We start from the raw sequence: 25,437 nt of genomic DNA, 5'->3' as shown, positions 1-25,437 counted from the left end.
GTAGGTACTTAAAAATATTACAACTTTTAATAGGGAGAGAATATTAAAAAATTATTCATGTCAACTCGTGGAGTGGGGGAGGGAACTTCGCCCTACAACACCCCCCTCACAGTATCAAAGTTTAGTATTTTCACTCAGTGTATGCGAATAGCGTTGAATTAAAATATGTTTCTTTAATAAACAAATATATACATGTATATGAAATAAATAACAAAATAAAATGTATAATTTTCTTGGCTTTTAATACGGCTTGTGGAGAATTTCGCCAGTTTTTAATTAATATCAGAAAGTACGGCTAACGAAAAACCATTTAGTCAGTCTTATAATTGCATAAATATTAATCTGAATATAAACCTGGCAGTACGTCGTATTCATGCCGTCATTATAGATATTTATCTTACCTCTGACATAGAATTCCAAACATTGAAGATGGAGTAAGAGGGAGTGTATTTTATTTTGTAATAAAAATGTTTAAAAATCATTATTTGCTTTTCTGAATGTGTTTAAAAAAATACCCACAGAGATATGCACTATATCTTTCCCCTACGATGCTTTAGACAATACGCATATCAAAATATATCATACCAACATATCAAGCCTATAAGTTTTATTTTATTTAGGTCCATAGCTTAAACATGGCTATTCAATGAAGTCCTGAGGTCATTTGTTCGCGTCTAAACATTTTTTTCAAACTTAAAGTGTCAATCTCCCCAAACTCAACACAAGATACTTGTTTAGACTTCAGCTGAAGTACTCATAAAATAATTCAATTTAATAATCAGGCCACTGTGGTATTAATATAGTCGGCGTTAAGCTTTAGGTGTTATACAAAAATATGCGTAAAACACACACACACATACTCATGTGTTATTATTTGCATCTGGAAAGTGTTTTAGCGAAACATAAACAAAACGCTTTTGTAGCATTATAACTAGAACGTGACTACACATCTGTCTGCCGGTTCCAATCGTTTATAGAACAAACGTAATTTTATAATAATTTGATTACCTCCCGCTAAATAATAAATAATACCTATCATTGTGGTACTCACATGCAACAATTGTATATGTAGTTATGCACAATAGATAATAGCCAACGACAAAATATGATAGTGTGGGACTGAATTATTTGTTTAATAAATGTAAAAATACCGAGGTACATAAAATATTTTTTTATGCACCGGTAAATACTAAATATGTAATGTTATTGTTAAAAGAACGTTATAGCCCTGGTTTGTAAGAACAATAACATGTCCACGGCGAACGCATTTTCCTCGTTCTGATGGTCTTGGAGTCAAAACTACTATTATAAAACAGAAAGAAAATTACATTTTGTCATATTTTTCTTTTGGGGTTCTAGGATAGTAGGTTGATTTGTTTGTCAGTAAAAAAAAAATACTAAAACTAGTATAATATTAAAGTATAAGCTTCAAAATAAGATTTCGCGCAAAATTATCTATAGCGAACTCCTTAATAAAACATAGGAGCTATACAATTATTAACAAATCTTTGCAATATAGAGGAAGAATCACTTGTACCTAGCCACATCAAAATTTGAAATTGAAGACTTGAAAAAAATTGTTTTTTTTTATTTATTTCAAGTTCACTGACAGTTTTACTCAGCGTATCATATACTGCAGACTTTAATAAAATTGTACATATTATTTTTGTATCAGATAGGTAATATGCATAATATATTGCAATGTATATAAGTATATGTTGCATGCGTGCTGTGTATAAACCGCAGAAAACGTATATAGTATCATGTTTTCCGCAAAGAGTTCAATTTCTACACACAGAAGCTGCGGGCTCAAAGTTATAATAATAATAATAATAATATCTAGCATACACACGTCATGCACGCACGGACTATCTTTTTACATTATTTATACACATTTTGTTACATAATCGTTGTAATAAAGTACAACTATATTATACACACGAACATTACTGTACGGTTTAGTATCACTGTTGGCTCGGATTGGACCGTTTTGGGCCAAACGACTATAACGATTATAAATGCACTAGTCCGTGATTTAGAAACAACTAAATACCGGACAAGTACTACTGGCTGATGGTGAAAATGAGCCAAGATCGTTTCACCGACATACCTTTGCTAAGCATCCGTCAAAATTGTTTAGCTGTTGATGATGTTATAGATAGATTGCATCTACCTTACTATACATTAGTGTTTTAAAAGTAATTTATTAATATTATATATGGAGTATAATATATGTATAAACCCCCCCCCCTTGAGATGAACTCTCATAAACAAGGCGGACAGAGAAAAACGTGAACAGAGGATTTGGCTGGCCGATCCATTGTTACAGGACGAGGCGAACAAAGAGGTGAAAAATATTTTAAATGATTTTACGACGGTAATGATTATAATATTATGATCAATTTGGATGATGGATCATTCCAAGTTACAACGCGTATTGAGAATTCTTGTGGGTATTTGTATTAATGGTATTTTGACATTGATAAGCTCACCTCTGGCTTATTTGCATTGCGATAATAATTAATGACGGTGTCCCGTAGTCGTTGGCTTCGGACGATGGCTTTCTCAGGCGCCAATATGGCCAAAAATAATAAACATAAATATCTTTGTGGGCTTGACGTGGTAAGTTGTTTATGCCGTAAGGCGCACACGTGCGCGTTAAAATTTGGACGCTTGACAGCGGCGTATGACGGCTATAGTTGAGAATATATATGATTGTATACAATAACAAAACGCACACTTGGTCTTGTAAATTATGAATATGAACGCCCGACAAATCCAGAGCTATTGAGCAGACAAATTAAAAAAAAAACTGTCTTTGTGGTCGAGCGTTGAAAATTTAAACACGTGCTAAAATAATTTTAAAGTTTTTTAGCTGAAAAATTGGAAAATAAAGAACATATGTATTTTATTTGTGTACCGTATAAATATACACCAAATAATATGTTTTACGGATAGGTAACTTTCGTAGATGAAATTAAACTGTTATTTATTTTTAATTTTGCAAACAAGTATTGAAAAATGCGCTCTTGTTCAATTGTCTTCGATACATTTTTGGCGCGACAAAATGTTTTAACTGTATGATTTTATAGACACAGAAGATAATACTTTGTAACTCCGAATCATTAAAGTACCTTCTGTTAATCTTAATTTACCTACCTGATCGATGTATGTATTGATCAAAGAAATAGAGTTAAATAATTCCAAAAATACCAAACATACCTAATATCATTGACAATAAAAGCTAATACAAAAACAAATAAAACATTCAAAATCTGAAATTTTTTTATAATTTTATAATATTTTTTGTGAAAAATAACTTAAAAAACCTCTATTTAGGGGTAAATATGAGTAAAAAAATTAAGGTCTTATATTATTAGACCAAAAGAATTTCATACAAAAAATGTCGAAAAATATTGAGGTGGTCGGCTCGGTGACCGCGTGGTTTGACTCAGAATGCACCATATATTTCTGAATCGTCACCGGGCTGTATGTGTAGTTATGGTATGTTGTGCAGTAAAATGTACAGACAGATACCAAAATTAGCACAGACATTTTAGGATTTTTTTTTTTTAATTAATTTATAGTTGACGAACATGTTGAGACTTTAGAAATTAATCTGTTGCTCTTTTCACAAGCGGGTACAAAATACAATTTATATATATTTAAAAATAATAATCAGAAAATGGTGTATGGATAAAAGTGTTTGTTCGGTTTTAATTATTTACTGCTACAGGAGGTATCTGACAGTTTTATTGACTTGTCTATCTTACTATGAACACTACTTATAAAGAATTTACTTGTTACAATATTGGACAGTTATTATTCTACTGAAAACATACTTCCCTCCTCATTTACGAGCAGGCTTACCGATCAATGAGCTTTAAACTATTGTGAGGTTGCAATAGGTATTATAATAGTAAATTCTTCAACCCGTTACTTATTATTGATTCAGTTATTGGAATAATATTACAAACTCTTAGCAATACAATTATAAAATTGCTCTAGCACAAGTATTAATTTTATAATCAACAAATAAGTATTTAAGAGGGGTTAATGTAAGTATGCGTTATATAGGCGAATCTAGAGGTAAACATAGATGGCATTAGCATCCTCAGTCATTATGCTAGTGATAATGTATATGCTCTATGCTTATGCAGTTTGAAAGTAAGAATAAAAATAGACACAAAAAACAAAATGTTAAAAATATCAGTGTGCGAAAAATAATTGTTTTTTTTATGCAAACTGGTAGTCCAGTTTGAGAAATGAATCCTGTGAAAATATCTCAAAATTAGCTCATAACCCGTTGGTATTCTATATTTTTATGAGGAAACTGGAAACCAAATAAACCTAACCAGAAACATTAATGTCTTCATAAATTTAGACGAAAGAATACAGAACCCCATTTGACCTATTATGCGTCGAGTAAAGCTCGCTATTAGTCGCTGTTATAATCACACACGCGACCGACAATACTCATAAATTGAACTCTATTGTCTGTGACCGCAATCTGCTGCAAAGAATATGGAGACAGGGTGCACGTGATGCTAATGAACTCTGCGCGGTTTTAATCGGACGTAGCGACTATTGTTTTGCCGCTATGAAAGCCAAACGCAGTTGGTCCCAAATTGTCCGTCATAATAATAATAATAGTAAATCATGTACATTGTTCTCACTGAAATTCACGGTGCCACTTTATAGGGTTGTCTGGTTTTAATTAAAAATTTCATACTCTACGAAACCACCGCCAGTTTTTATCAAAACGGATTCCCAGTAAAACTCCTCGTTTTGATTTTGGTTTTCTTTTTTGTCTGTCGGCCGGGGTCAAGTCTGTTTACTTGCGATTTTTTTTTCTTCTGACGATTTTTTATCAGCTATATCTGCCGCTGTCGTCGTTTACGGACACGAAAAATCGTTCGACCGGCACCGTTTAAGCCATGGCTAGACGCTTAAAAAAAATGTATACATTAAAATAATTATCATTGTTGTGGTATTTTTTTATCTTTATTTAATTTCTCCCGTCGTCTGCATATCATTATACAGGGTGATCCATTGAACGTAAGACGATTTTCTCTAAAATAATTACAATTTTGTGGTTTTTTTTTTTGAAATCAGTTTAGTTAATGTTATTGGTCAGTATTCAAATTTTTGGTAAAAACTCTATCGACTTTAGAAACTTAAATGGTTGTATTTTATAAATATTTTTTAGATAAGAATAATTGACTACAAAATTTGACTGGTCGGTAACCAGTTTTGAATATTATTTTTAAAGTTATTAAACTAGAAAAAACTTAAGCAACGTAATTGTGGTTATATATAGAAAATAAATTATTAATTAGATAGTAAAATATTTAAATAAACCAATAACCACAAACATAATATAACTATAATAATTTTAATATGTTTGTGGTTAGGGATTTACTTAAATTATTTCATTATTTTATTTCTTTAAAGTTCTTAAGTAAGAACGGGAAAATAAAAAAGGTGAAATTTTGTATTATTTTTATCTACGCGCATTATCCAACCCAACTCCACCTCCCGTCTTAAATTTTAAACTTCAGTAACTTCGAAGTAACAGTCTAAAACTGGTTATTGGCCAGTGAAAATGTTCGGAAAACTATTCTTAATTAAAAAAGTGAATAAATATAACGTTACCGTTATTTCAAAAAGTACTTAAAAATCTGATAAATATTTAATAATTTTGTAATATTGTAAAATGAAATAGTCAAACGTTTTCTCAAATACTACAACATTTTTTTTAGTATGTTAAATTTCATACGTTAAATGGATCACTCTGTATGTAGATACATACATATGTGTGTGTGTGTACGTATATGATGGCCCATTAGGTGACTGCAATTAACATTTTATGCATAATGCAGTGTCCCAGACTAATTGTTTTGGCGAGACAGACTATTTGCAGCTATTCCATGCACACACACACACACACACTCTTACTGTTGTCGTCCCGTGCGTGATTACTGATTAAGTAATAACTTCACAAATGCACTTTAATAGTGCTATTTAATTAATTCACCACACGGTTGTAAGTGTTTACGCTTACAAGCAGATTATGCGCGGTCTAAATAGACATGCCATTTTTAACTACCTATTGAACTTTTAACTTGCAGGCGTTAACGCGCAATTTCGCAATTTTTAAAATAAATAATACAATTACGTATTACGAGGGACATCATTTAAAGTTGAAAAACTCTAGTAATTAGGAATTTCCAAGTTGGCAGATTATAATTGACAGTCAGCAAATCTACTGAACCTTTTCAAAAAAAAAAAAGAAACCCTAGACAAATTTTCACCCCTTAAACATGACGAGTATTCAATTAAAAAAAAAAATGTTTTTCTTCGACAATTAATTTATTATAGTAATACTTTTTTAAATCTTCGACGTGGTAACGAGAATATATATTTTGTATATTGGTGTATCATGTATTTTTTTTTCTTATGTTATAGTGTAAAATATTATGTAGGACAATATGTTATGTATATCTATTTTATTTACTATTTAAAACAACGCTGCACAGATTTTGTTCATGACAAAATATTTTAGTCGTCCAGACTTAAAATAATGCATAACGCTTAGACTACAATATAAAGGTGTTGTACTTATTTTAAAGTTATCCCATTGTACCTTTAAAAACAAAAAACATTAGAAAAGTATTTTTTATTTATTATATAGGGCCGTATCTGAAGGGAAGGGCAAGTCCCCTTTAAATGCCCCAAGAGGCAAGTTTTTTCGCCGTCAAAGGTGGATGGCGAATAAATAAACAATGAATTGTTTTCTTAGGGACGGTATTTTAAAAGTGCTGCTCCAAAGTGCAAAATGCCCAATTACGACTGAAAAATTCATTAAACTAAATATTATGACAGTTTATTTCTATAATAATGGTTAATTATAATATAGATTAATATGGATTAACTTTTTTTAACACTTTGTAACTTTCTACCTTCATGTTTTCTAAATACTTTTGTTCGTTTCCTTAATACCTTTGTGGATTACAGTAATGCTATCTGCGTATTCGTGATTAATCAAGTATTTCCGACAAAATGTGTGTATGACCTGAAGTAATAGTAAAAACGACTTGCTAAAACACATCAGTTGTATCTCTATAAATATTTTATAATGTGTTTCGGTGTAAATTTTTCAAAGTAGCTTAGTCGAATAAAATATTATCACGTTTAATCTTACTTCCTAAAAGCAACACCGTCGTTGGATAAAAAAAATAATAATTTAACGTGGTATTTATGTCATTAGAATTGGTAGGAGAGCGTGAATCATGAACGTAATTAACAAAATTTAAATTTAAACCGTCCGGCCTGATCTTATCTGCCGAATTTCGTCTGGTCTTAAAATGTAGCGTAAGTATTATGTGTATTGTGGTCCTGGTTTTTAAAATACATTATAATGAATTTTATTTTTTTTGTGAATGTCGTGTCGTTTTAAAAAAAGTTGTTTTTAATACAACTGGTCTGCGTGCAATTAAATATGTGGCACTTAATTACTTATCATTGCTTGTTGAAATTTGCATAAAATAATTAATATTCGCTTATATGAACGCATAACAAACGCAAACGGGTAACCACGCTAATTTGTGAGCAACGACCAGTGCAATAGTATTATATGTATTCGAATTTTGGATTATGGGCTATGGCATTATAATCATAGTAATAATAATAATAATAATTTGCATTAAAAAAACACGAGCTAAAAAAATTAAAAATCATACGGTGGTAGACTAAAAACGGAATAATTAAATTTATCGAAGTATAAAGTCATAGTAGGTAATATAGGGTTAACCTTAAATTATCGAGGTCAAGCTTGTTTCAAAAAATGTCTTTTTTCTAATTGTTTTATTAAACGTAGGTTAAATTAAGTTATGTAATTAACTCTGTATTAAATAATGAATACAATTCACATAGGGATCGTTCGAATAGTAGACTCCCAGACTATTAGATGTGAAATTAGACTAGATGAGTTTTATAATTTGGTACTATGAATTGTAAATGAATATATTTGTTTTTAATTTACTAAAATAATCGAAGCTACATAGTAATGTAGGTACCTATAACATGAGATTTATTAAAGCAATAAGAATAATGTTATAATGCTATCAAAGGCCCTACATCAACACAAACTCGAAATGCATATGTTTTGTTCATGATGATTGATGATGTACACTTTTTTTTCCAAGAAAAATGTTCCATACCAGTTTATCTGGAAACCTAATAAAAATTCTAGTGTAAAAAAATCCTATATTAGACTAAACTCAAAACTAAAAACGTCATCATTAATTCATAAATGGCAAAAACATTTATTTTTTGGACGAATATGAACATCTAAATGATCAATTTTTAATTAATTATTTTATGCAATAATCGCTATTAATGGTGGTTTTAACTCTTAAAAACATTGAACTTACTTGTTTTAAATTTACATTTTTAATAGTTGTCTCTACTTTTATGAGCGACTCGTGCAAATTGTATAAAAGACAAGTCAAAATAATTTATCAATTTTGTTCTTTGAAAAAAGAACCATTTATAAAAATATATTTTAGGTTCAAACGATAAGAATGTACCGGTGTATACATTACCTACACAAAAATTACTATAATGAACTCATATGAATCATCAACATTTGCATACGAGCTAATTAAGCCTAAATCTTGAATTTTTCTTTGTAAGTGTGAACTATAGCCTAAGTGATAAAAACATAATCGATGATCGGATTATATAAGAGTTAAAATTTAATTTGAATTCTATGTTAAAGACCTTTTAACGACATGTTTTTGTTTACTGTGAATCCTTCCAACAGGGTGTTTTACCTCAGTTTCTTCAGCCTTCGTACATTATATCATATAGGTATGTTATCTACAATTTGTTGCGTTAATTAGGAATTAAGATATGCTCATATTTTCTTAAACCGTCACTGCAAATTACGTGGTAGCCATGGACCGTCTTGGTACTAAGCTACTGTTTTGTAATTTTTAAATACCTAACAAAAAACACCTCTTTAGTTAAAATTCCTACACAACCCAAGAAGAACCGGCCGAGTGGTCATTTGTTCAGGCCTGAGCGGTACATTGTCGAGTCGTTGACCGCGGTTAGATTTCGAAAAGAGAAAAGTAATAATTCGTGCAACCCTTCTGAAGGAGGTTGTCGAATGAGTAGTACTGGAGAAATGTACGATGCGCACAGTAGACGAATATCACTTCCTTGTCTTATTTTTAAGTAAATGAAACAGTTATTCAAAAATCGACTTCCGCAGTAACCTGAAAAAAGGCCAAATTCCACCATTCTGAGTAGGCGTTATTTTGACAGGCTTTTAGGTCTAAAACAATTCTAAATGGTACCACCGAAATGACTTTAACTTATAGAAAAAAATTGTACACGTTGAAATTAATACTGCGAAGCTCGTATAAATAAACCGTTTTTTTCCCATGTATTCCCTAATAATTAATAAAACTCCTTAGAAACCGTCCGCTTTCAAATAATTTTAATATTATCCTGGACGTCCGCTCTACGAGACAGCGCGAGACTTGACCTTTTAGGCGGGAGATGGTGTTAGGGGGGAGGGGGTGAGGGGTCTGTGAAGGGTCGGTAGGCAGACAGGGTGAATAGTATTACATTATTATAATGATATGGATAAAAAGTCCGGCTCGTCACAAATAATTAAACGCGTCTGATCGGCCAACCCAGACATACGCACTAAACCCAGACAATGACGGCTTACACACACATACACACATACACAAAACCGTCTGTGCACTTCCCGCCGCCGTCATTACCTCCTCCTATACTACCGCCTCTCCTACCCTCTACCGTGTCTCTCTCGTACGGTTTACACCACCACCACCGCCACCTCCGCCGACCCTGTCTCGCCCACTCGGTCTCGCCACCGCCGCCGTCGACTCTCGTTGCATGTGCCGTATACACACACCATTATGTTTATCAGCCTGCACGTCTAGACTGTACGCTTTAAAACGTGCAAGTGTCTGCCTGTGTGTGTGTGTATGCCCTCAAAGTATACAGATTACGCTGCACTTTCTATGTGTACAATGCATAAACACACACACGCCACCTTGGGGCTGCTTGGTCGTCTCTCCTTTGACGGTTTTTTTTTTTGTTTGAGACTTTCACCACCACAGCGACTCATTATCGAGCTTACCGTCGTCGGCTGTGAATACTAATAATATCGGTTTTACACACACACGCATATATATTTATAATGTAATAAAAGCTTGCGTACATTATGTTATGTGTGTCGTTCTGAACCGGTCGAGAGGAGGACATTGGCCATCGTGCCCTATACGTTTGACCTCTTCCGCCGCCGCCATTGTGGCGCATACACAGGCCCATAAAAAAATTGTATGTACCTATATGTAAAATATGTGTGTATAAAGTATATTGATAGATAATAATTAATAATGTCAAAAGTGATGAGTAAGTACATAGCTCGTCGAGAGGTCGGAACGCGGCGTCGGCCGAGGTGAAAGACCGAGCTTCGCGGTAGATTGTATACAGCGAACAAGAACCGTTTGTAGTATTATGTGTAGGTATGTAATGATATGCGTACGCTGTAGTTAGATTTATTACGATTAAGGTCTCGTGTTGTATTATTATTTTGTTATTGTCCCGACGCGGTGCGCCCAGACCAGGAAACGCCGCCGGTCGTTAAGACTGCGGGAACGGGGTCAAAGTCTGTCTGGGCACCTATATACAGACAAAAAAAAATTATAAATTCATCGTGGTACGATTAAAAGTGAGTCTCTGTAGTCTTTATACACCCTTTTTCATTATGGAGTATCGTATATAGACAATAACAAAAAATACATCTGTACATTTGTTTTAAACTTCAGCCCTTTACTTTGAGATTTACCGCCATTAAATGTAAAAAGGCCAACAATTTCGATTGGCTTTAATTGCATGAGTTTTGTTTTTTATAAAAATAAAAAATGTTGAAGTATTACAGACTACAGAGATACAACTTTATTTAAGCAAACTGCCTAGTGTCCACCGCGCGGGATGTCAAACGACATATTTTATACATAATTTATAGATTTTATTATAAAACAAATAAATTAATAATTAATTATAAAATAAATAATTCAGTTTTTATCGTATGTATTGATTAAATCGATTTACTTTAACCCAAATGGTACAAGTAAAAGGAAGTGTAAATTAGTTACTTTTTGGTTATAATTAATTTTACACTAGTGTTTGAGACAGTTATGGAAAATATCCAAAAGATACATTAGTTACATTTTTTTTCAAATAAAAATGTTGCAGAAAACTTTTATCAAACAACTTTTAACAAAACAAATTTACTTGAGCACATCAATCGACCGCAAACCGTATCTGGATGGTACCTTAAAGCCTTATGCCCAAAATTCGCCAAATCCTCACGAGAGCGTAATATATTGATAATTAACACGTTCGCTGCCACGGTAGTTTTCAGGATTCTGGTCTAAAAAACCAACTTAGTTTAATCATATTATATTATTAAAAACTCAGTACATAGTACATAGTTATCATCAAAAAGTATATAGAATGTGTTTTTTGGCAAGTATAAAAAGTACAAGATAACTCGTTGTAGGCAATAACGCAAACTACGAGTTATCTCGTAGTTGGCAGTCAACGTATTAAAAAAAAACTGATTTATAAAATTTGTATTTAAAATAAGTAACAATTTTTTTAAAATAAAAGTTCACTGTTAAATTCAAGCCTTGTTATAATTATACGCTTAACTTAATAATTATCCAAATCAATTTTTTTATTTTAAAAAAATATTCATTATTATTATAAAATTTAAAGTAATCGAAAATAAAACAAGTATTTCATCGAATTTAAGAACAAGTAATACTATGTAGTAGTGTATCTAAATTCTTTATGTATTTTCGGATTAAGGTACTATATTAGTAATAACTTATAAGTGATCATTAATAAACCTATGATCTACTTACCTAGATTATTAACCTTTGGCCTCGTCCGTCTGTAATATTAGGAGATTCACACCTGACTATCAATCATGTTGTCATCGTCCATATTTAAATATTGAGCACTTGCCAATCAATCCGAAGATCATAATTTTTTTATAATGATATAAAACCCAAGGACAGAATATATTATTTCAAAATAATTGTAATAAATCATAAGGCCGATATTTATTGGAAGACCAAATTTAACGATCGCTGTTGAAAAAAACTGTTTATGATTGTTATTGTTAATTTTATAAAATAGAGATATTATATGCGTTATGAATTAATAGAGTACACTGATAGTTAACACACACACACACACACAATAAGTAATAATAATAACAACAAAATAGTGACGCTGTCGATTCAAACATCAAAGGTCTTAATCGGATTCTCCGTGTGTAAAAAGCCAAAGCTCATCGGGCTGGAATAGTTAGTTAGATGCTGTTTTTGCTTGACTGTGTGTTTATTTGTATATTATACAAACTGCGCGACGAACCGTTTGCATAATCTCGTAGTCTCCTAACACAAAACTCATCCAAACGATGGAACAATATGTGACGCGAAAACAATAAAGAGACCAACAGCTGTGCCAAAATAAGTTTGTCTTTTCTGAATAAATTAAGAAAAACATTTAATTTTTAATTTTGTTTTTTCCATAGATATTTTAGTTTCAATGCGGAGCTGAGAAGGTATTTTATTTACAATGGTGTTTTTTTATTTTTGTCTGGATCCCCGATATATTTTAAACCGCTGAACCGATGTCTTAGTGTAGGAACTCAATAAATCAGAAACAGGTCGTACCTGAAGGGTACTTTATTGGGTCCAAAGTTAAAAAACTTCATCCCTGCCCTCTCAATATCAAGAAAAACATCCAAACAATGTATATATTTTCCAACTTAAAATTACGATGTTTGAATTTGTAATTTCCATCAGTCTCTTCGTTTGCCATGACATTGAAAAGGTAATACATTTCGCAAGGTAATAATTATCATATTATGTTTTCGGTTTTCCAAATTTCAGTAGCCTATAAAATTCATATTTTTGTTCGTATTGCCCGATAACACCAATAACTAGACACAATGATAATATGTTTTGAGATAATGATAGACAAGAGGACCTTATCAACCTATTTAAATACAGTGACGGTGACAGTGTTATCGACGGGGTCAATATTATTATTTAATGGAAAGCTGTTGTAAAAAACAAACAAATATTGATCTTAATTTTAAGTTTAAAAAAATTCACAATTTTTAAAATGTTTTGTCTATATATTTATGGAATTAAAAACATATTTTTTTATTTTGAAAAACGAAGTCCATATTTTTTTTACGTATAGGTAAGGTTAAAATTTCTAAGAAAAATAAAATTTCCATAATATTCATATTTTCATTAGATAACTCCTCTTGTATATAGTTTTATTTCAGCAATTGAAAGAATATTAAAATACATATAAAAAATATTATTAAACATTTTCTCAGTTTAATAAATTATAATATTTTTTACTTAGATTCCACCCACTAAAGGAAAGAAAAGAAAAGCGCCAAAAAAATGACAAATTTGTTTTGATTCCAACAATATGACAAGAAATCGAATAATGGGTGCTTGTGATTTAGGATAATGTAATTTCGGCCGCAGCTTTTGCGGCGTCTCGTCGTCATTGATATTGCTTTATTTAGAAGACCATAACGGCACGTGCACATTATTATTACACAATAAAGTTGCCTACAGTTTAATATATTATAGATATACAATAAGGAACGTGGCGCTTTTACAGTGGGAACTTTTGGCGGCCTAACGTTGCGTTTAGCAAAAAGTTTTGGCCGTTAAACATTGTCGGCGCCGTAAATCATAATATACATACGAGCCTTTATCCCGCCGACCCAACCGTTCAAATGGATTAAAAAGACTGGTGCGGGGGTGGGAAATGGATATGGCCACTGTAGATGTATATTTCTATAATATATATTAGTATTTGTATATATTTTAGTATGTATATTTATATACATTTTTTTTTTATTAATGTGTGGCATAGATTACAGTTGTATTATTAAAAACCCACGTGCTGAGACCTACGCCCGCTTGGGAAACTCAAACGCGTGTTGCCAATGACTTTATCATCACAACTGTAAAATTAAAAATCAAAAAATAGGTTTGTGTAAAAAATTACAAAACAAATAAATTAAACATTTAATACAAAACCTTATGCATTCAAATTGCTTGTTATGCCTTAAAAATAGAAACTTTAAAGCTTATTTGCGATAAGTTACAAGAAATGAGGTGGCCTCTTTACACCCAATGTACAGACACAATAACAATATTTTTAATAACGTTGCAATGTAATATTAGCATGTCAGTTGATTTGTCTATATAATAAATATAACAATTGAGTTTTGACGTTTATCGACTAATGATTTTTGTCTTTTAATTCCGCGTATCGCACAATAGATACGGTATGTGTTATACGATGTACATTTTTTAAGTAAATTTGATTATTCGGTTACAGTTATTTGTGACCGAAAAAAAATACGCTTGATCATCAACTATGTGTGATATTTCTAAAAACCAGTTTTTATTTTTTTCGTTGATTGATGTACATTATACATATATTAAATTTTGATTCACTCGTTAATACAGGGTATTACTCTTTTTTAGTAACAATTTGCCTTTTTCGCCAAACATGACACTGTATTTGGTAACTTCCAAATTTCTTCTCGACCGAACATTTTATGGACAAAACAATTTCAGAAAATAAAAATTAATAGCGACAGGTCTCAAACAGCGGCTTGAGAACGTCCAATAAATATTCCAAAAAAAAAATGAATGCGTGATTGGTGCCTTAAAAACTCTCTTCGAAAATTAGAAATCTAATAACTACTATGTGGAGTACTTTTCCTTATCTTACTTTCTTTCTAAAGTATAAAAATGTACGCTTACCTAAACACGCATAGGTTCCTTACATGAATATTTTATTTAACTTTCGTTTTTCAAAAAATAGTAATCGATTTTCCTTATACACTATATTATGTTTATAATCTTCTTCTTCTTCTTCTTCAGCTTAACGGTCCTTGAAGGACCTGAGCTGCCACAAGTAAGCCTCTCCACCTTTCTCTATTGAATGCTAATTCAACAGACGCATTCACATCCACCAATTGAATGTCCCTCTCCACCGCATCCTTCCATCTCGTTCGTGGTCTACCCAGTGGTCGTTTTTTTTCTATCGTTGTAGTTGTGACCTTTTTTAATATGTCACCTTCAGCTCTCCAAATGTGTCCATACCACTCCATTCTCTTGGTTCTTATATATGTTAGTATATTTGGCTTTCCGTATAATTGGTATAAGTTATCGTTTTTCCGTCTTTCGAAGACTCCTAGATCAAGATTGTACACAGGGCCGAATATTTTTCTCAAAACCTTTCTTTCAAATATCGCTAATTTGTTGTTATCACCTTTCGTTGTAGACCAAGTCTCACACGCGTAAGTGACTATTGGTCTCAAATAGCTAACGTAAAGTATTGTTTTCGACCGTCTCGACAGCAGTTTAGATTTCAGTAACTTTTGGATGCTATGGTAACATCGGTTTCCACTTGCTAAACGTTCAACTATTTCCTGATGCATGTCATTTTTACTGTTTATGTTCACACCCAGATACTTAAAGCTTTCCACTCTTTCAAACGTAAGATTATCTACTTGTAGATTAGGCTGAACTCCTCCTCTTCTGGAAAGCACCATAAATTTTGTTTTTTCCTCATTAACACAAAGTCCCATCCTCCTACTGGCTGTCAAAAGGTTGGACATTGTCTGAGTGACATCTTGTCTGGAATTTCCTAAAATGACAATATCATCTGCATAAGCCAATATTATTTCTTTATTTACCACCTCCACTTGATGACTATGACTTAGATCTCGTATCACCTTTTCAAGCCCTAGATTGAATAGGGTTGGGGATAAGGCATCTCCTTGCCGTAGACCCGAGTTTACTTCAAAGGCTGATGACAATTCTCCCAGAAATTTTACTTTACATTTTGTTTTGTTGTTGCACAGTTTTACCATATTAACGTACTTTTTTGGTATCCCGAAGTAGATCAAGGTGTTCCATAATTCTTCCCTATTTATACTATCGTACGCCTGTTTATAGTCGACAAATACCATGTATAGGTCTTTGTCGAATTCGTAATGTTTCTCCATCACTTGTCTCAGAATAAATATCTGATCCGTAGTTGATCTGCCTTTTCTAAAGCCACACTGGTACCGTCCTATAATCTCTTCAGCGTATGGCGTTATACGCTCTAGAATAATTGTTGATAATACTTTATAGCATGTATCTAATAAAGAAATTCCTCTAAAGTTTTTAGTGTCCAGTATGTCTCCTTTTTTAAATACCGGGCACAATATTGACGAATTCCACTCTTCTGGGATTATTTCTTTTTCCCAAATAAGCTTGATCATTTTCCACATTTCGTTTTTCAGTGCTTCTCCACTATTTTTCAATAATTCTGCTACTACATTGCTTTCTCCTGGAGCCTTATTATTCTTTAGTTTATTTATACTCCTGTTGATTTCAAGTCTCGAGGGATTACTAATATATGGTTCAGCCGTACTATATTGCAAGTAGGTCGTATCAGATGGACTGGAAGCTGGTTTATTAAGCAACATTTTATAGTAGTTTTTAAACTCTTCTGCTACTTCCTTTTCATTTGTTAATAAGTCTCCTGTCTGATCTCTAACCATCCTAGTTTGTTGTTTATATCCTTGTTTGATCTCTCTACTAATGCTAAAGAATTTTTTGGAGTTGAATCTGTTATTTTCAATTTCTTCAATTTTCCTCTTTTCTTCTTGTCTTTTTTCCCTCCTGAAAGTTTTGTTAGTTTCTATTTTGCTAGCTTTGTATCGTTCTAAATTTTCATCTGTCGGGCTTTTTAACGCTATTTCTCTTAGTTTATTTCTCCTGTCTACGGTTTCTTTACATTTTCCATTAAACCAGTTTTTCTTTTTACTATTTTTTCCTATTCCTAGGCAATTCTTTGCACTATTTACCACTGTCCTTTTTATCTTTTTCCATATATGTTCTACATTTTCATCATTATTTTCATTATTTAATTTTAGTATTTCATGGTGCGTTGCATGACCGTATTCATTCAAGATACGTTCTTCCGCAAACTTTTCAATACAAAATTTTTCTGTCATTTTTTCTTTATTTTCTCTCCATTGCACCGATATCCTTGTTATAAATTTTGTAATGACTAAGTAATGATCAGAATCCGCATCAGCACCCCTAAAGGATCTGACGTTTTGTATACACCCTTTGTGTCTATTTTGTATCATTATATGATCTATTTGATTTTTTACCACTTGGTTTGGGGCTATCCATGTTTGTTTATGGATATCCTTTCTAGGGAAATATGTACTACTTAAGACCATTCCATTAGTCATACAGAAATTAATTAGACGGGTACCATTGTCGTTGCTTGTGTCATGAAGACTATCCCGGCCAATCGTTGGTCTATATACCTCCTCCTTTCCTACTTTTGCATTAAAGTCGCCAAGAACTATTTTAATACAATGGTTAGGTGTTATATCACATATCCCGTCTAGTTCTTCATAGAAGTTTTCTTTGATATTATCTCCCTTGTCTTCGGTTGGTGCATAACAATTTATGATTATTAGATCAAATATGCGTCCTGTTATCCGTATGTAGCACATACGCTCATTTATTGCCTGGAAATTTTTAACACATGGTAAGATATTCTCACTTACTACAAATCCTACTCCGTTTTCGAACTTTCCATCTCTATTTCCACTATAAAAAATAGTTTTATCATCCTTTCTGAGGCTTCCTTCTCCAGGCCATCTCACTTCTTGTAGAGCTAGTATAGAAATATTATAATTTTTAATGGCGTTCAGCATACACTGTAACGCCCCAGGTTTATTAAGCGTTCTAACATTCCAAGTATCAATTTTAATGCCAGTTTCCGTTTCCAGTCGTTGTCCAGTTCTGTTCCAATTCCGAGGCTTGTTTTGTGGTTTCTTAACGTTGTTTTGTTTTACGATGTAGGGTTGTTAGCCCTACGATCAACTTCCCATACCCTGGGAAGACGGGAGCTCGGGGCCCCAGGTTCGCTAAACCCGTAGACACTAGGTGTCCCCCCTGAGGGGATTATGTTTATAATATAGTGGTTAATTATTTACAAGGCAATCTTGGTATTTTAACGCATCAAAATCAAAATTTAAGTACCATATTATAAAATAGATATATTAATATTTATGTATATATTTTTTTTAAATCAGTATATTATTTATTTGCATTAAGACACTTGAAAGAGCGCCCATACTCATAGATACATATTATACGCACTTACAACCAATGTTAATAAGCAATTGTAAAGTAGTAGTATTCATAAGCAGTTTTACATATTTTTTTTATTTAAAGAATAAAACAAAACATGTAAAATAAAATTGTTTTTAAAAATTACACGGTAAAGAAAACGGCAAAAAAGAAAATCGGCGGTAAAATAAAAGTATGGATTTTTGACACGGTTATATCTGTGCAACGTCGTTATAGATTACCGAGACTTTACAGGTATGAGTAGAAACATCCGAATTCGAAGTGTTTGTAATTTCATCAAATGCACAGGTTTATTTTTGCAAAAAAAATGCCACCTATTTTTGCAAGGGCGTCCGGAGGGGGGCAAGTAGGAGAAATTTCCCCCCTTGGGGTTTTCTGGGTCAATTATCATAATCATTATGTAATACAAATATCACAAAATTAAAATTTTTTAATTTAAAAATAAAATGTATTTTTATTGAGGTCTAAGTGACTTAATTATGAACGTCAGAACTAAAAACGGTGCTTTTATAGATTTATGACTAGAATTTTAATTTATTTTATAAACAAATTAAAATTCACAGAATAGTTTGTGTTAACACTGTATTAACCATACCATAATAATTATTACCATACTTCATTACCCAAACCATAATTTAGCATTAATAGGATAGTGAAACTAAAAATTGAAAATATTTTGCCCCCCCTTGACAAATTCCTGCGGACGCCCTTGCCTATTTGTAATTTGCAGGACAAAAGTACGCACGCAAAAGGCAATTTCGGAAATAGCTTAGGTACTTGGATTATCGAATGTTTGGTTTTTTTTATTGTCAAATACCTTCGTCCAAAATGCGTTCCGGACTGTATACAAAACGTTTATAAATAAAGTAAAAAAACCGGACTGACCAAAAGTGAGGGGGAAATATGTCTGGGCATTTCTCTGTTTTGGTTTAAGCGGAATTCTACAGATGACATACAATAACACGCGCTGACGATTATTGTTTTCTTCTCGGGTGAACTAGGGGAGTATTTCTTTTTATGGTGGAATGAAAAGCATACGTAGTGGTAAATACTTAGAAAATGATTGCAAAAAAAGACGAAAAACGTCGCGAACAGGTTTGGAACGAATTTAAGATTTCTCAATTGACTGGGGACGTATCGGGTAGACAAAAAATTACGTATCGTTGTTCTCCCTCCGGGCCACGACCAATTCATAATAATAATATTATGGCCATTGACTGGCAGCCGAGTGCAGAATGATGTCTACAACTACTATAAAAACAATATAAGTAATAACGTCCGCGTAGACCCTGTTCGACAACATTGATCTCTATTCCACCATCATCGCTGTCCAATTCTATTTAGGCTGCAATGTTTCCGTTGTTTTTATTGTGTCTGATATTATGTCTCGAGAGTGTCACCCAGAAAAGTCAACACTGATGTGATTGAGTAGGCTGTGACGGTTCAGAAATTCAGCATCTTAGTTACCCAAGTGCAATACGAGTGCCCGAGAGACTCTTAATCTAGATCCTCTCCACGACAATAATTATATTTTGTTTATTGCCGTAATATTGTTTTTAAGTACTCATCGGGTCCATCGCGACGGACGTGACTTAACAAGGTCGAATTGGCCCTTGACATATTTATCTATACTCGCAGCAGCTGTAAAAACGGTCGGTATACTAATTTACATCAACACTTACAAGCTGCACACACACGCACTGACACTCTTTATCATCATTCATACAATTATCTCGGTTGTCTGAGCCGTTAAAACGATACCGAGACCAATAGACTCGAGTGCGGCGAAACATTTAATCGTCTGGGAATATCACAGTAGCCGTGACGTAGGTATGTAAAATTTTTTTAATAATGGATGATAAAATATCATAATGGCAATGACACGTCGTACCATCATCGCCTAGGTACCGCGGTAAATCGTCATCCGAGGTATTCTGTGATTTCGACTTCACCAATAAAACGCTGTCGTGGGATTCAATGACTTAATGTATTCATTTATACTAGTGCATACGTTATAATTTTTATGGACACTATATAAAGTATAAGCGGTTGTGTACCTATACCTATGCTATCGTCAGAAACTTGCCAATATATAGTGACAGGCGCAGAACCCAGATTATATAATATGCAAATACAGACAAATGCTATACGTTGACTTGACACCTAAAGTCTAGTTAAATACTGTTGTCAGAACTTTACTCAGGTAAATCGGTCAAAGTGTTCCGGTACACGTTCAAAAAGAGTTGGAAATTAAAAGCCACCACAGTAGATACGAGTCGGTAGCAGTCGAACGTTTAAAAGTAGTCGCTGTTAAATGGAGTTGATCACTGCTTTACAACTGATGATATTATGGCGGTACAATCAAATGACGATCTAGTATTAGATTTTTAAGATTCATTTTTTTATACTTTTGTTTCACCGGTCAGCAAGTTCTCCACCAAATATGCAATTTTAGTTCCGTAAAGCGGGTAGGTACACGGGAAAAACTATTTAGTTGGGACAACCATAGTTATTAGTTTTTTCAGTGTAGGTGACATGCAATTTGGTTGTTTATCTTTAGGACCCAGGATGGAACTCTGACATATACCCATTAAGATAGCTGCACGCGATTAAGACTAAATTAAGGGTTTCACACGCAATTCTAATGTAGCCGGATTTTGTTACCAACATACCAACCACCATACAAGATCTTATAGCCAAACCAATATGATTGTAGTTGGCATTTTTTTGACAACGTGCATTCTATACGTGTATGATTTTAATGTTATTTCTAACGTATTAAGGGCTAACAAGTTTTGTAAAACAAAAATGTTCTAAAAAAAATCTGACTTGTCCTGCAGTTTTTGTCTTCTGGTCGATCTGACTTATTTGTTAGGTATTGAATCCGGTATATGAATTTAGTTTTATGTAAACATAAACATCTTACTGTAAGCATACAATATGAATATTTATTTGTTTCACAAATCACAAGCAATGCATATTTGTTTGACAGACTTACAAACCTTAATAGTTTTACCATCGTAATTATTATTGCTGCAGATATGGCGTAGATCAGTAGACGTGTCTCAAAAATGAGATACATTGACACAGTTAAGACTGTGAAGAAAACAAAGACAAAGAAAAAAAGGTTACCTAGAGAAGAAATAGATACACGTGTGAAGGGAAGTAGTATAAGTACAGAGATATTTAGACTGGATTCTATACATAATTCCACGTTGGGAGCTGATCTCTGTACGGGTTTTGTATATACAAAGGGTATGGGGGGGGGATTTATTTAATTTTAAATTGTTTATGATATATTTTTCAATTGAAAAGTAGTGAAGTTATATTTTTATTAACATAATTAGTTCAAAATGACATTACACAACATGAGTTTTTAAAAAACCTGATTTCCAAATTACATTTTGGGTAGTCGAAACCCGAAATGGTTTTACCATTGAAAACCGGTATTTAATACCGAAAAACAATTTCAAGTACACGAAGTCCCAAAAGTGAATTAAATGATTTCGGGTTCAAAGCCCCGATAAAAACACTAAAACCATTATATTATATTGTAAAAAGTATATAATATCTACATGCCAAATTTTACTCCAAGCTATGTGTAATTTAATATAATATTGTATTAATGCGGCTGCTGTTGGCGTGTGTTGTTTTGTTTTGCTCTTGAGTTGACTACATGAATATTGAACAGCGCATTGTGTTTGAACACAATTATTGTTATTTCACGTCTGGATTGTTTCGAATTCATCGTCACGACATCATTTCATTACACTGTGATGTGACGTCGTGAGCTAATCATATTTTTCCGATACACCGAACTACCGGTATGATAAGTTTGTGCGGACGGTAAAAAGAACCCCCAATATACTTGATTAAACCGCGTCTCGAACAGCTAGAAACGATGATGAGCTTTCCTAATGGACTAGACTAAACGTCCGGGGGGCGAGTGGTAGTAGCACTATTGTCAAGTATAACGGAATTTTTGTCAGTGACCGCGAAAATTACTAAGCATCGTTGAAATTTCGTAATTTCCGAGTATAAAACGCCAAATTGTATACATTATATTTTCTACATGAGCGTCGTTGTTCCTGTGAACCGCACATGGCCGAGACCGATTGGACGATGTCATCTCCATCGTTTTTATGCAATTGTTGTCTAGTCGGTTAAAAGAACATGATATAATATATGTTGTACTGTACAAGGCGGGTCCAGAAAGTAGAAATAGCAAAACAACAGCGTGCACGTAGTGTGAGCAGTACTGAAGAACCTACATCGAAAAACCAGGTCGTCAATGAAAATAATATTTAAATTATGATTAAGGATTTATTCTTAATTTAAAAATAAACATAAATATTATCGGATATTGGCCAAATTTAAATAGTACCTAACTTGTCTAAATAACAAACTACCCATTAGAAAACTAAAAAAATCGTTGTAAAAAAAAGTAACAGTTAGGAAGACTATATGAAAGAGGCGTTTATTTCCCAAAACCAGCTAAAAACACAATTTTCAAAACAGTTTTTTTGTTTTTTAAGTGGATACATCATTGTACCTATACATATGAATTATTGTGTTGAAAAAAGTATGGTTGGTTTCAAAATCTTCCATCTGGCGAATTGTATTTCAATTACAGCCATAACATGAATAAAAAACGTGTTTTAACAGTTATAATAATATTTTTAATGTTTGTTTCAAAACCACCTATAATATTTTAAATTGAAAATCAAAACCAAGGCATATAAAAAAAAAACAACCAAAATCTTTGTTTCGAAAACAGCTACAAAACAAATTTGGTTACAAAAGCAGCTGCTATTTAAAAAAATTAAAAATCTCTATAATAACTCTTGAAATCTGTGTAATTGTTGATTTGTTAAATTTATAATAAAGGCTATAAAAAAAAAATAATTAAAAAAAACCTCTTGAAATAATTGTTTTATACAATACAATTTTACACACTATTTTAATAGACTCCAAAGACCAAACCTTTGATTTGATATTTATTATAAAATTGTAAAGTGAAATCTAAACTTTTTATAATTTTTTTTTTGTTTGTGAAAAATTTCAAAAACGATTTATACTTTTTATTGAAAATAGACGCCTCAAATAAAGAATAAAAAATTCAAATGTAATCAGAGTGCAAACACGAGGATTTTCTACAGCAATATATTATTATGAACGTGTTGAAGCTTTTATAGATTGACATACAATTTTTTAATTTTTCGGTTTTATCTATGTCATAAATGTATGACATTGTTGACAACCATGAGGCTAAATTCCATTAAAAATATATTTTTCCAAGTGTAATGAAGCTTTCATAGCCGTCCCCAGATTGTACCAAAAATTAGGTACATATTGCATCTATGTAGTAGTCCTCAATGATATTTTTATAAACAACATAAGAAAGTGGGTAGTTTAGGGTGGTGACAAAAAAATATTTGAACCTATTTATTGAGATTTGAAGCAAATTTGGACATTATTCAAAAATTGTTTTATTGAAATACAAATACAAATAATTATTACAAATAAACATGTATTTAAATAAAAATTAAAGATAGACTGTAATTTTTATTTGAACAAATATCCAATCCCAAATAAATGGTTATAAAAAGTATGACAAATAACTTATTATTTGTAAATATTAGTTGTTGTAGGGTTAAATAAAAAATTCTAAGGTTTTTAGTATAAGTATAAGCAATTTTCAAATAAAACCTAATATGAAGATAAAATCGCAATAGTCATAATATATTAACAAATAACAAAACAACATTTGTTTGCAACGCATTTAAATAACAGTATTTTTGTATAAAAAAATGACTCGCGGGATATTAATTTCCAGGGAACTGTACCAAAGAGTCATTTTAATTTATAAACCATTTTTTTTATACATACAAAATTTATGAAATAGTTTATATTGTTTTTTTAGAGTTAACTGAGTAAAAAGAAAAATTAAAATGTTCCCTAAACGCTTGGCGAATTCCAGATGAATGAACTTTTATCTTTTTCAACCATTCCACCCAATCCAAATGTTTGCTGGGTTAAATATAACAATGCTATTACCAACACACACATGTTTATATTTTAATTATGTTGAAATTATCTATACAGTCGACCGATTTCATCGTGTGAGTGGAGTGTGCTTTGTTGTGTACAAGCGCATTTTTTTCCATACAAACTATTGTAAACGTCGCGTCGTGTTGGTGTTGCAATATATTAATATGTATAATGTATATATATTCTTATTGAAATGTTTTGATATTTTAGATTCGAAAAAATAATCTTACATCCACTTATAAATTTACGGTTGAACGACTTAGTTTTCCTTAAAAAAAAGAACAACAATAATAATACAAATATTCAACTAAAGCCAAAACCTAAAAATTAACATTTTTAAAATGAAACCTTCCGTCTTGGTTTTTTTAATAACTTAATATTTTTTTATTAATATTTGCAAACTTATGAATTATTTTTTAGTAACGAATAAACTAATAAATAACTAATTTTTAACATTGAAGCTATTCCAGTAAGACAGTGCCTATTGCTTTTGTACTTTTTTTTTGTTTGTCTATACACACTTATTTATAAAGGACCCGTACACAGTTTTTTGTTTAACATTATGATTAGTGATTAGTACTTTTTTTAGAAATCCTATATCTATAGCAATATCTGAAATATTGCTTTTATTCTTTGTACATTGTAGATTATGAGCTTTTATCTTTTATAATACGCAATAAAAAAAGTATACCAATGGGTGATAACTAATTTGTAATCAAAAAATACTATATAACGATAGATTGCATTCTGATTTTAATTTTAAAAGTAAAACGTTTTGGTTTGTGTGCAGATTAGTCAGTCTCCCGTGCTAAACAGACTATAAAATCGAATAGAGGTACAACAATATAGTACTTGAAACCATATCTGGTCTCTGGATCTAATGAGAAACCAACTACTTACAAAAACTTAATAGTTTTTTTTTTGTAGGCGATTGTTGTGTAATTAATTATTTTATTTTAAAAATTAGCCAATTTTTTTTTAACAATATGTATACATTTTTTTAACGAAGTAAATAACCCGTAATAAATTAAATAACAAAAGAACAAACACG

At 32.0% G+C, this 25,437-nt stretch overlaps 1 protein-coding gene across 1 annotated transcript in view; it reads right to left on the bottom strand.

Annotated features, from left to right (window-relative positions):
- The window catches only part of LOC126838646 (uncharacterized), a 221,124-nt gene that overhangs the window by 128,849 nt on the left and 66,838 nt on the right, over positions 1-25,437 (bottom strand). The window lies entirely within an intron of this gene.

This window comes from Adelges cooleyi, unplaced genomic scaffold (genome assembly GCF_023614345.1).
Source record: "Adelges cooleyi isolate 19-005CV unplaced genomic scaffold, UGA_ACOO_1.1 ACOO_flye_CR_arks_rails_tigmint_CR_PRNA_30, whole genome shotgun sequence".
In the NCBI taxonomy this organism is placed as follows: Eukaryota; Metazoa; Arthropoda; class Insecta; order Hemiptera; family Adelgidae; genus Adelges; species Adelges cooleyi.
The sequence above is the reverse complement of the archived record's forward strand: the minus strand, read 5'-3'. Positions and strand labels throughout refer to the sequence as shown.